The following is a 12,486-nucleotide window of genomic DNA, read 5'->3' as shown; positions in this document are numbered from 1 at the left end:
GACCTCTGTAACCTAGTCACTGAGGCACACCACTTGAAAGCACTGCTCTATGTAGTGTTCTCTCCACTTGATTTTTTGTTTCTTAGATTTATCTTAGATTTTTTGCTTCTTTAGATTTATGCACATTGGTTTTCACTGCTCTATAATAATCCTGTGTCAACATCCAAGAATTTCCATCTTATTCTGTTTAGAGCCCCTCTTTACTTTTCACTTATACTACTGATAGCATACCATGACTTATGGAAAACTGCTGAATTTGGTTTCATGTTTTTCTAGGATTCAGAGAGGTACTTTTAAATTTTGGTTTTAAAAATCTGTTTTGTTTTAGATTGGGTCTTAGAGTATAAGGCAGCAAGAGATAGAATTAATTGGACCATTATATATAAATACAACCTTTTCTATTTAATCACATTATTAGGACAAAAAAGCAATATGTACCAGTGAATATATCTTCAGATCAGTGGAAATTGACTTTTTGCAGGCAGACTAGGGAGTTCTGAATTATGAAGATTTCATAATTGCATTAATGTTTTTAATAGTTGATATATATTTTGATCTGAAGTAAACGGTATGATTATTTAGTTCAGCAAGGGCAAATATATTTCACTTCATGCTCTAAATTCATTTAGTTGAGAGTGTTCACCTGGAGTACTATTGGAAAAGTGTTTTCAATTCATATCAGGGTCTTCGGCTAAGAATTCAGTGATCAATTATTGATGTCTGCCCTGGGTTTTCATACTGGGAGTAAGGACATATGTGCTAGGTATTTGCATTCCCTAATCTTCCCATTTGCTTCTCCTGTGCTTATCTTGAACCCATCTTGGTCATGTGAATATGATTTAATTTGTAGCTTACCCCTCTTGGAAAACCAAAGTCATTATTTAAAAAGTTGAAAAGCATCACATCACATGGTTGTGTCCTTTTCTCTGGTCATTTATTATGGTCTCTAATTACCTGCATCATAGGATACTTTTCTCACAAGTATCCAAGATATTCCACTCCTTTGGTAAAGTGTATTTTACCGTTGTTTTTGAGCCCCAAGCTGAAGAATAGATGAAATGCCCTTTAATACCCTTAGGTTCAGAGTTTTGAACTTAGCTTTACATAGATAGATCTTGTTCACTGGAATTTAAAACAATTAGAGCTACAAAGCTTCTTTAGAGTTTCCAGATCCTATTAAATGTTATTTTTTAAGATAACATCTTTTCTTGTCCTTCATTTATGAATGTTTGGTCAGGAAGTGGTCGTAAAAAGCTTCAAATCCCAATTGAATAATGCGTTCTCAAAAGTAGCTGCCAAGTGTAAATACCACTGATATACATTCATGCATATGATAGTATATAAATAACCAGGAAAGCATAGCAAAGGTCAATCAATTATGTATAGGTCAGAATGCTTTCCATCTGGATTGAGTCATTTTAGCAAATGACATCATGTGTCCTTTGGAGTCTATTGTGAAATGTGGCTTGAGTCATTATAGATTGGCTTCTTCTCTGGGTTACCAGGATGGCAGTGGTAAGGCTCAATAAATAAATGTATTGGAGTCTGCAGGAGCATATTTGCATAATTGGGGTGTAGTGATGAAGGCTTCTTAATCTAGAGAAAACCTTTGGGCCCTATCCACCAATTTCTAGTTTTTTATCCTTCTTGGTTGATTTTTTTTTTTTTTTTAAGGACTTGAAGACAAAAGAGTTGGAAATGAGCCAGATGCTCTTTATATAACTGCAGTGGATATCTTTCCATGAAATTGCCAGCAGGGAATCAATAGTAATAAATCTGGTACCCTTCTAATCTCTTTAAACTTCACCATTGCTCTTCTGGAATGAGGCTACTTGGACCCTGTAAATTTGGTTTATAATTTCTATTTGATCTGATGGGGAGTGCTCTCACCAGATTGCCAGACTCTAGAGTGACTGGTAGGATGGGATGTTGTATGAGTTGGAAGGGATGTTGGCATTTTCCAGTTGAAACAACAGGAACTGAATTTAGCTTGTAGACCAAGTGGTAAAAGTAGCTGCCAAGTCCAGTCATTTCTGATTAGTCAGGGCCTAAGGAGGTAAATGTTACTTGACAGAATTGAATGTGTGATTTTTCCCTCCCTTCAGGATATTTTGAAAATGTTAAAAAGTTGTTGTTGTTGTTTAAAATAGGATGACTTATATAAGAAGGACTTAGAGTCAAATGTTTTATAGGCATTTATAGGGGGGATCTAAGTTTGGTTGAGATCTTGGAAGGAAGAAGGCTTGGCCATCTTTAGGAATGATGAAAGGAAATGGTCCTTGCCTTTAGGGAACTTATAGTCTAGTGGGAAGACAGACATGCAAACACATACCACAGTAGAAAATAATAGCTGCTCTAATAAGAGATATATGTAAAAATCCAGGCATATTTCTGTCACTTATTTATATTATATTACCCTTTACTTACTTATTTGGGCACTTAATGGCTGAGAAACATGCCTATACATATTATCGGGGTACTTTGAGAGTGAACTTTCAGTTTTCAAGATGGCTACTCTGTGTTTTGGTGATCCAGAGGTAATGTGGCTTCCTTCTCTTGGAATGGTACTTACTGTTCTGTACACAACCCAAAGCCTTAACTTCCAGTAAAACTCCACAGATTCCTAGGGACTATTCTTTGATCACAACTACATGGACACCAAAACAAATGGGGGAAAAGATGAATATAAAGTTCAAGTTGCAGTTGTTTTTTGTGGTAACTAACAGCTGATTTGCAAGGTTTTATCTTCTTCCCCCACTAGTATCTTTGAGATTGTAATCTGTGGGCATAGGTGATCAGCTGATTCAGAGTGGTATAGATCAGTCACACAAAAAGGGGCCTACTTGACCACCTGGCAGACTTCTGCTTATATCTCATTTTACGAAATCACTCATAGTTGTAAGGGGTCCTGGAGAGAGGGGGTTGTTAACAGAGACTGGGTTGACCAATCAATGACTGCTAAACTTTCTTATTATCCAAAAATAACCAATGTCAACACTCTACCTACTGTTTTTGCAATGTTTTACCTCTTAATGATACCATGAATCTTTTTTCATGTTATTAAATATTCTACCACATAATTTTAATGTCTGCATAATATTCCTCCTTTTGGCTGTACCATAATTAATTTGAACAATCTTCTTTTTTTTGAAATTTAGGATTTCCAGTTTTTACTATTATAAATAGTACAGTGGTAAACATCCTTGTAGTTATATCTTTTTCAGAATTCTTTTGACCGTTTTTCTTTCATTTTCATTCTCCCTTTAAAAAAAATCAGCAAATAACAATAATGTAAGTAAATATTTAGTTACTCTCTTTAAACAGAGTTTGGGGGAGGAATTCTTTTTTTTTTCTTTTTTTTTTAGAGAGAGAGAGTGGGAGAGCATATAAACATGCACATGGGGAGGCGGAGAGAGGGAGGGAGAGAGAGATTCACCCAGTGCAGAGCCCAGTCTCACTACTCTGAGATCATGACCTGAGCCGGAAGCCAAGAGTCTGATGCTCCACCGACTGAGCTACCCAGGAGCCCCGAGGAATTCTTTAATAACTCAGATAACTTAGATCATTCTACAGGATGCAAAATATCTTATTGATTTGACAAAATCAGAGAAGTAATTGGTAAATATAGAGATAGGAGAGGGAGGAGGGAAGTTACCAGTTTTCTGATGGAATCAACTGAGTTGGTTCAGTTAAAATGGCTTTAATGAGTTTTACAGGTCTGATTAAGGGCATCTGGCAGTATGTTAATTTTCAGAATCCCTTCTGCCTGAAAATGTATTTTCATCTGACATTGTGTTTCTTTTTGTACAAAGGTTGTCAAATGAGAGTGTGAAAGTAGTTCATCTCACAACTCACCTGCCAGAATGTATCGTGGGCATGTTGAGGTTGAAAGCCTGGCAGCCACACCAGCTAAAAGCAGACACTGTAGAGAAGTCTGGCTTCCAGAAGAGTAAAAGGGGAAATGCTGACACTGTCCACCACCACCCCCAACCCCTGTCACTGCTGTGGTCTTTGGGAGGGAATTAATGGTGCCTTTCCTTGTTTGAAAACTAAAAAGGGATCAGCAAAACCAAGAGCATAGGGCAGAGAGTTCTGGTACTTGCTGAGTACATTACCTCTTAGAACAGGGTTTTTAAATGTCAATGCTTTTTCTAATGTATATGAGGAATCCTGATTGAGAAACTGGCCCATATGCTTAGACTATATCCAACTCTGTTTCTTTTTTTAATGCTGCAAAATAAGGTTAATTTTTATGGTGAATATTTTATGGCTTGCTTTCTGTTATGTGCCAGACAAATTGAAGGCAATGCAAACTGATGGGTGGTGGAGATAAAAGAGCAGTGTTGACCTTTTGGTAAATCATTCATCAGACTGCTTCATCTGTAAGTGGTTTTCCAGTTGCAGCTCATATTTGCTAATCACTGCATTTGACTCTCACTTCTACAGGGGCTGATTGTCTTGTTGTGGATTGCCTCCCCGCCCCCCACAGCCGTCTACCCCCCACCCTTTTTTTTTTTTTTAAACTTTAGCTATTGGTATTATAGCTATTTCATTACCTGTTAGTTCCTCCACCAGAGGGGGCTTGTGGGCAGAGAAACAACTGGAAATTAATAATTCAGTCTCTTTTTGCTTGTCTTCACTGTGACTCTTAAGGTTTCTCCTCAGTAGCTGAGATGTACTTTAAGCATTTCATTCATTTACTCTCCTTTGAGTGTTCTTGTTCCCAATGAAATTAAGTTACAAAACTGCTGTCTTTGGCAGTGACCACAGAATAGAATAGTGAATTAACTGGTTTTAATGGTTTAGCCCCAGCATAATTTTTGGCTTCCATGTTGATCAAAGTCCCATTGGGAAAACCAAAAGTGAGAGCAAGAATAGTCTTTGTTTCACCCTGGGCCAAATACTAGAAACTATGGACTTTACTATGGTGGAAGCATAAATCTGTGTCCTAGACCCAAAGTGGATCCAAGGCTAGGCGTCTCATAGAATCAATTTCACCAATGCTGTGGGCCTCTGTGGTTCTTCATCTCTTGATACTGCTGCCTGATTCTGGCCAATCCCTAGAGTTCAGAAGTGTCGTTAATACAGAAGATCCTTTGGGGCGCCTGGGTGGCTCAGTCGGTTGAGTGTCTGCCTTCTGATCAGGTCATGATCCCGGGGTCCTGGGATCGAGCCCCAAGTCCAGGGCTTTTCTTTCTGCTTGCTGCTCCCCCTGCTCCCTCCTTTCTCTGTCAAAAAAGACCCTTTAAGTCTGAATTAGCCTACAAGCTATGGAGGACAACATAGACATGCTTGGCCTCTGATCTAGGCAAGAATATTTAGGAAAAAGATTCTACTTTAGGACCAAAAGAAATTGACCTTTGTCCACTAGGGAATCCAACCATTTATAGTGCTGTGCTGATTAACCCCACAGAGGTTGTTTCTTAATTATGTGTTTTAGGATTTTTAAACCAGGAACTGTTTCCCCTTTCTGGGGACTGAGAGCATTTTGATATTTTGATTGTAATTAAATAGAAATTGGAAACACTAAGAGACAGAAACTAATCAGAAGTGTTTCACTGTTCCTTTATTCCCAATCAAATGCAGTGTCGAGAAATATCCAGATATTACCTGCACTCTGCCTGTCTCCTGCTTGAACCTGAGATTCTTCCATTGGGTGAGTGGTCCTGGGCCCAGATTGGCATTGCCCATTTGGTTGATGAGGGCAGTTTGACAGGGTTTTTGCTGATATGTTTGCTGCTGAGTCTCTAAGGGCATGACCTTATGCCTTTCTGAAGTCTGTGTGTGTGGTGGGGTGGATTGTGGGGGTGCATGATCTTTTTTATTATTTTGTTAAAACACTATAGTTTTATGGCTGCAGCCAATCATAATACTTTTACCTTTTTTTGGGTAACAAAGAACATATTTCTTTATATTCTTTTGTAAAAACACAAAAAAGCAAGAAACATGATTTCTAAAGAGCAGCGTCTTTTAACAGGGAATTCTCAGAAGTTACATTTATTCTCCCTTTGTTTGAGATAGAAAGCCAGTCTTTGGCAAAGGGACACTTAGGTCCCAGAAAAACAGGCAATAGTGATAGTCTATTAATACCAGATCGTTCTTATGAGAAGGAATAATTTTTACATGGTGGTGACATTTTAAGTTTTAAAAGGAGATTTTCTGTAGTGTTTTCCATAACAGTATGGTCCAGAAGTTAGTCTGGGAGGAGACAGAAATGAATTAAAATGAATTTTTGGAATCTTGCTTATTGAAAATGCTGATGCTGTCAAGCGTGACTTATCTTACCATCCTGCTCCAGACCCACAAACTTAACTAGACTCACATCTACCCTTGTCCCTTTTCCTCAAGACTCAGAGACCAAGAAGAATTTCCTGTATCTTTAAACTCATCTGTGAATGTTCCCTTCACCTTTTACTCTTCTCCACCATCCATTATGGTAACCACTAGCCATGTGTGGCTATTTACATTCAAATTAATTTAAATTAAACAAAATAAAAAATTTATTTCCTTAGTTAGCCTAGCCTCTTTTCAAGGGCTCGCTAGGCACCGGTGGGTATTGGCTATCTTATTGATCAGCATGGATGTAGAACATTTCCATCATCACAAAAAATTCTGTTGGACAGCCCTGCTTGGATACTCTTGGACATCCCCCAGAGGGTATTGCTTCCCTCTCACCCTCTCAGGTGGTCACTATTTTTTCTCAGTGTCTGGAGTGGAGTTGGTGTTGTTCTTCATCCTCATCACCACTTCTAGACGGCTGCTTTCCTCTTCGTGCACAGAAGGGCTTTGAAAGCAGATGCTATCAGACTATATCCTACTGCCTACTCTTCTGAATGTATTGAAAATTTTACCCCCTAGCTCACTCACTATCTTTATGTCCATCACCCTCCTGCCATCATTGTTGGTAAAAAATACCCACATGGAAGACTCATCTCTGGCCTCTTGTTTCCTTGAGTTTCCACTGGCAGATGTCTCCCTTCTCTACCTATTGGTCATACTCCAGACCAATGGGTCTCAATTTAGGAAGTTCCCCTGTCCTAGAAGGTATTTGCAAATGTAAGGAGTGCTGCTGGCCTTTAGAGGACAGGAATTAAGGATGCTCAATGTCATTCAGTACCCAGGGCAGGTCTACACAATGAAGAATTGTTGCATCCCAAATGTCATAGAGCCCTTGTTAAGAAACCTAGTGCTGGGGCACCTGGGTGGCTCAGTTGGTTAAGCGTCTGCCTTTGGCTCAGGTCATGATCCCGGGGTCCTGGGATGGAGTCCCACACCGGTTTCCCTGATCAGCGGGGAGTCTGCTTCTCCCTCTGCCCCTCCCCCTCCTCATGTTCTCTCTCTCTCAAATAAATAAATAAATAAAATCTTTAAAGCAAAAAAAAAGAAACATTGTGCTGACCTTCAAAATGCATTTCAAAGCATCTCTCTGACCACCACCTCCTGTCCTTCTGAGGATATCATCTCATGTGACACCAACATTTCTACTCCAATACGAATTCTTTGACTCCTTGGGCCTCCAGTCTACAGACCTCCTGCTATTCTGCACTAATCATTATTCCTCTCCTGTCCTTACTTCCCTCCTCACCTAGCTTGGGTGCCGTCATCTCTATCAGCCTCATCTGGTGTAACCCTTGACTCTCACTGAGCTTTCTGTTTGCTTTGGGCCTGCGTGCAGATGGGTGGAGAACAACGCTAAGTTTTACGGACTTACCTTACATTGATGTCTGCTAATTTCAAGTAGATCCTCTGCTCCACTTGGCAATCCTACCTTATTTATTTAGTACTCCTACTGTCTGAGACAACTGTTTTACACCTTCACCTGTGCCTCAAACCTCCAACTCCCATCCCCAATTCTCCCACTCACCTGATGCCCTCACTTTATATTTCATTGGGAAAATAGAAACAATCAGAGCAAACCACCTCAGCTCCTCCAGCAAATTTGCATTCCTGTTTCCGAATCCTAGTAAAGTTTCTTTTCATTTGTGTGCCTTTACTACTCTGAGCCATATGATGATTCAATTCTCTCACTGCTTTTCTCTATTTGAAAGATTGGGAAACCTTCTTTTGTACAGTGTCCCATAATATCATTTGGCTTTCATTTGATATAAACACATCATTTACATATTAATTCTGCCTTTGTTCTTTTCTCATTACTCCATAACAATTAAAATAGGCCATTACTCTGCCACACTATGAGTTTTTATGATGTCATATCAAAGTCTCCATTAATTAAATAACTTCATAAATTAAAGCCTTATTTGGTGACAATATCTTTCAGTTGCAAATCATCTCCACTAAAGAGCACAATGGCAGACTTGGGACAATTTTAGCATTAGGACACACCAACCTAACAGCCAGATGTGCTTACTGACACATTGAAAGTTAAAAGCTGTCAGTTGAGGTGATTGTTTGGTGCCAATGACACTGAGAGCAGTAGAGAGTGGACGAGGGGAAAAAAAAGGACACACTCAGGTACTGCTATTGGAAAGCACAGCTCAATTATCAGGTTGTCATTTAGATTCTTTAGAATGTTCATTAGATTGAACCACAAATTAAAATAAAAATTCTCCCCAGATGTTTGGAGCTATGAGACTATGTCATGGGATTTCAGTTTGAGAGGCACTGACCTGGCTGGGTAAAGTTCAAATTTCTTACCTGAAAATACTAAGCCCTCATTTAACTGGAGGGTGAATTTGAGTAGAAGGGATAAGATGAAGACAGTAAGAGAGAAGTTATAAACGGGGTTGTTGGGGTAAGAGAAGAAGAAAGTTGGAGTGGGGAAGCAGTGCAGAAGAGGGAGAGACAGAATAAGAGCGGCATCAGATAGAAATAAAAAAAAATAATGGGGGAGAGGGAAGAACAGCAGCATCCAAGGTAGATGACAGATTCTTTTATATTCATGTTATAAGTAGGGAAATACAGTAGTGGACTGGACATCTTAATTCGGGATTTTATGTGTAGATGTTGTTGTATAAGGACTTATTACTCCCCTCTTGAAGAGAATATAGTTTGCTGATCAGTGCTTGCTGTGGTGTGTAGTACTTGATCCATTTAAATAATCCCTACTTCTGGGGAAGTTGTAGATCAATTTGATGGTTGAAGTAAGGTCAAACAGGAATCATAATACGAAAGTGATTAATTTTAGCTGTCAGTAGACAAAGATTTTTAAGTTGGATGGGGAAAGGAAAACAAGTATATACTCTTTATAAACTCCTTACAAGGGACACCCCTATTAGGCATAGGAAGATTGAAAGAAAATAGATGGAAATTGATATAATACTCCATGCAAATACCTTTCAAAAAAAAAGCTATTGGATGCTGTATTAATATTAGACAAAGCATGCTTTAAAACAAACAGCATTAATATGGTTAGAGAGAGTTATTATTTAATGACAAAAGAACAATTCACCAGGGAGATATATTAATCTTGAACCTACACTACTGAGCAGCATCCTTTCAAAAATAAATAAAAATCGACAGAATCATCATGAGATATTGAGAATATAGGTAATCATAATCGGGGAGTTCTAAACATATTCTCTCGGACACTGATAAATAAAATAACTTAAAAAATTAGAAAGGATGAAGATTTAAATAATATAACTGATTCGCTTGATCAAATGGACGTGTATAGGATGTAGAACTCCATTAGCAGAGAATATTTACACGTAGAAAGTCTGAACACTGACGAATACAAATTCTATTGACTACATATATTTTATCCCAGAGAAGAAAAAATTCAGAGGTGAAAAACCAATAGACATCAAAAATTTCATACATTTGGAAACTCAAGATCATACTTCCAAATGATTTTTGAGTCAAAGAAAAGTGATGAGAGAAATTAGTAGATACTTTAAATCTTGTAGGGTATAAAGGGATACACAGAGGGACATTTATAGATTCGTAAATTCATATATTAGAAATAAAGGAATGCTAGTTATTAGTGAGTTAAGCATTCAACCAAAAAGGGATAAATAGCAGAGTAAACCCAGATATGTGTAAGGGATAATACAAAATATTACAAAAACCAATGAAATAGAATACAAAAGGAATAGTAGAAAAGACCAACAAAGCAAAAGATGATTCTTTGAAAGATGCTCCAAACACGTACACATCCGGCAAATATGATAAATTACAGAAACAAAGAGGGAGGGGGAGGAGACAAATAATATTAGAAATGAAAAGGGAGTCCTAAGTATAGAGACAGTAGACTGTATTACAAGGTCAAAAGAATATACTGTGAATAACTCGATGGTACTATATTTGAAAACAAATGTCTAATAAACAAGGGTGCCCAGTACACAGATGATAATAGGTATTCTAAGCTTATGTCCCAACAAGAGACATGAGAGACATGATGTCTAACTCGAGTCTGGCGCCTTAGACCATTCAGCCATCCTGACACACCTACCTGACATCTCACTGAGTTGGGTTGGCTTCTTGGAATAAAAAATTATTCATTTGTGCAAATATTTATGAACACTTATTGTCTATTTGGAATTGTGCTGCTGCTAGCTTATATTTTCATGAGGGAGGTAAACATTAAGCAAATCAATACAAAAATAGATATTTACAATTGTGATAAGTGCAATAGGAAAGGTAAGAGTGTTTAACTGGGGAACCTAATCTTATTAGGATAAAGGGCAGATTGGCAACGGTTTCCTGAAAAAGTGACATTGAAGCTGTGACCTAAATTATGAGAAGGAATTATCCAGGCGAGAATGTGGTACAGAGTCCAAAGAAATAGATCATAGAGTGGGAGGGTGGAAAGGTGTGAGATTCCATTTTGCCAATTGCCGTTGGAATATGGTAAGTGTTTGTATGAGCCAAATGCATTAAATTCACACATCTCTGTAAAACACAAACACATTTTCACTTGTTAATAGATTTATGTAAATGCTTAAGAATATAATCTGTAGAGAAAGTATAAAAACAAAGATGGGAAGGAAATAAACCAACTTCATTCAGAATAGTGATTGCTTCTAGAGAAGGGAGAGCAGAGGGGCTTCTTCTACATCCATCCCTTGTTATTGGCAATTGCTTTTCTGAAAGCAAGTATGAAGTTAGCCATAGTCATTTCTTTATAGAAGTGTTGGCCTTATCTGCAGTGGAGCCCTTAATTATAAAACATCAGGCAGGAAGTGAAACTTAGAGATGCCATTCTGAAGGGAACAGTGGTTTAGACAGTACTACTCAAAGTGGGAAGAAGGAGGTGCCAAAATTGAGAGTAAGGGTTTAGAGCTGTGCTGTCCAACGTGATAGTCACTGGCCTCACATGCCTATTGGGTACTTGAAATGTGGGCAGTATGAACTGAGATGTGCTCTAAGTGTAAAATATACACCAGAGTCGGAAGACACTATTTTAAAAAGGCAAAATACCTCAGTAATATTTTTATAATATTAATATGATACATTAATAGTATAATACTTATATAGTATGTTGAAATGATATGATTGTGGATATATTGGGTTACATGAAATATTACTAAAATTCATCTACCTGTTTCTTTTTACATTTTTCAATGCGGCTCCTGGAAAGTTTAAAATTACACAAGTGGCCAACATCACATACCTATTGGACAGTGCTGGTATGGAAATTTTGTAGCGGTTTGGTTTTGCCACAGCATCCAAGTGCATCTTTTAGTTGTATTTTACACATGTATCACAGCCCACAACGAATTGGAAATAAAAGATATAGTCACTAATATTACATCACAGATAGTTTGCAAAGCTCTGCTTTAAACCATTTGCCTGGGTGGCTCAATTGATTAAGCCTTTGCCTTTAGCTCAGGTCATGATCCCAGGTGGGGTCAAGACCCACACTGGGCTCCCTGTTCAGCAGGGAGCCTGCTTCTACCTCTCCTCCCCACTTACTCTCTCTCACTCACTCTCTTTCAGATAAATAAATAAAATCTTTAAAAAAATAAAGTAAAATAAAAACAAACCATTCAAATCTTCCAGAGTGCTTTAGCTGCTGTGCTTACTGTAGGAAACATTTATTGTCAGTTTCCTAGAGCTCTGTGAACTATTCTAAGGAAGTGACTGTAAAATTGATTTGGCCCCCTGAGTATGACAAAAGTGATTGATAATGATGTTCACAAGTAACCCTCAGATTTGCTCATATTTATTTTCAGTTACGTAATTTGTGTATTGGAATTAGAGAGAATATGACAAAACTATTATAAAGAATACACTTTTTAAAAGTCCAATTGAAGGATCTGTTTGGCATCAACCAGTGGTTATTTTAAGAATTGAAAAACAGAGGGTGGGGAAGCTTATATCTCAAATTAGTTACTTTGCAGCATTGATAATATACTTAAGTAATTGTCTTCCTTAGGTTTTGTTCTATAAAATTGACTTATTTTTGTTGGAATGGACTAGTTAACATTAGACTTCGAGTTTGGCACATGTGAGCGTGTGATTTACGGGGCAATTTTTCTCATCAAAACCTGGGCAGAACCATTTATTTTAAAACCAATATTTATT

General features: G+C 37.8%; 1 protein-coding gene across 5 annotated transcripts in view; it reads left to right on the top strand.

Moving 5' to 3' along the window:
* The window catches only part of FHIT (fragile histidine triad diadenosine triphosphatase), a 1,391,990-nt gene that overhangs the window by 251,001 nt on the left and 1,128,503 nt on the right, over positions 1-12,486 (top strand). For 3 of the 5 annotated variants that reach the window (XM_026500338.4, XM_057311856.1, XM_057311855.1), the window contains exon 3: positions 5,587-5,656. The exons of the other annotated variants lie outside the window; for them this stretch is intronic. The gene's annotated coding sequence lies outside the window, so the exon portion shown is untranslated. The remainder of the gene's footprint in view (positions 1-5,586; positions 5,657-12,486) is intronic. 5 annotated transcript variants of the gene reach the window in all.

This window comes from Ursus arctos, unplaced genomic scaffold, assembly GCF_023065955.2.
Source record: "Ursus arctos isolate Adak ecotype North America unplaced genomic scaffold, UrsArc2.0 scaffold_14, whole genome shotgun sequence".
NCBI classification, from domain to species: domain Eukaryota; kingdom Metazoa; phylum Chordata; class Mammalia; order Carnivora; family Ursidae; genus Ursus; species Ursus arctos.
This window is presented reverse-complemented; position numbering and strand designations above follow the sequence as displayed.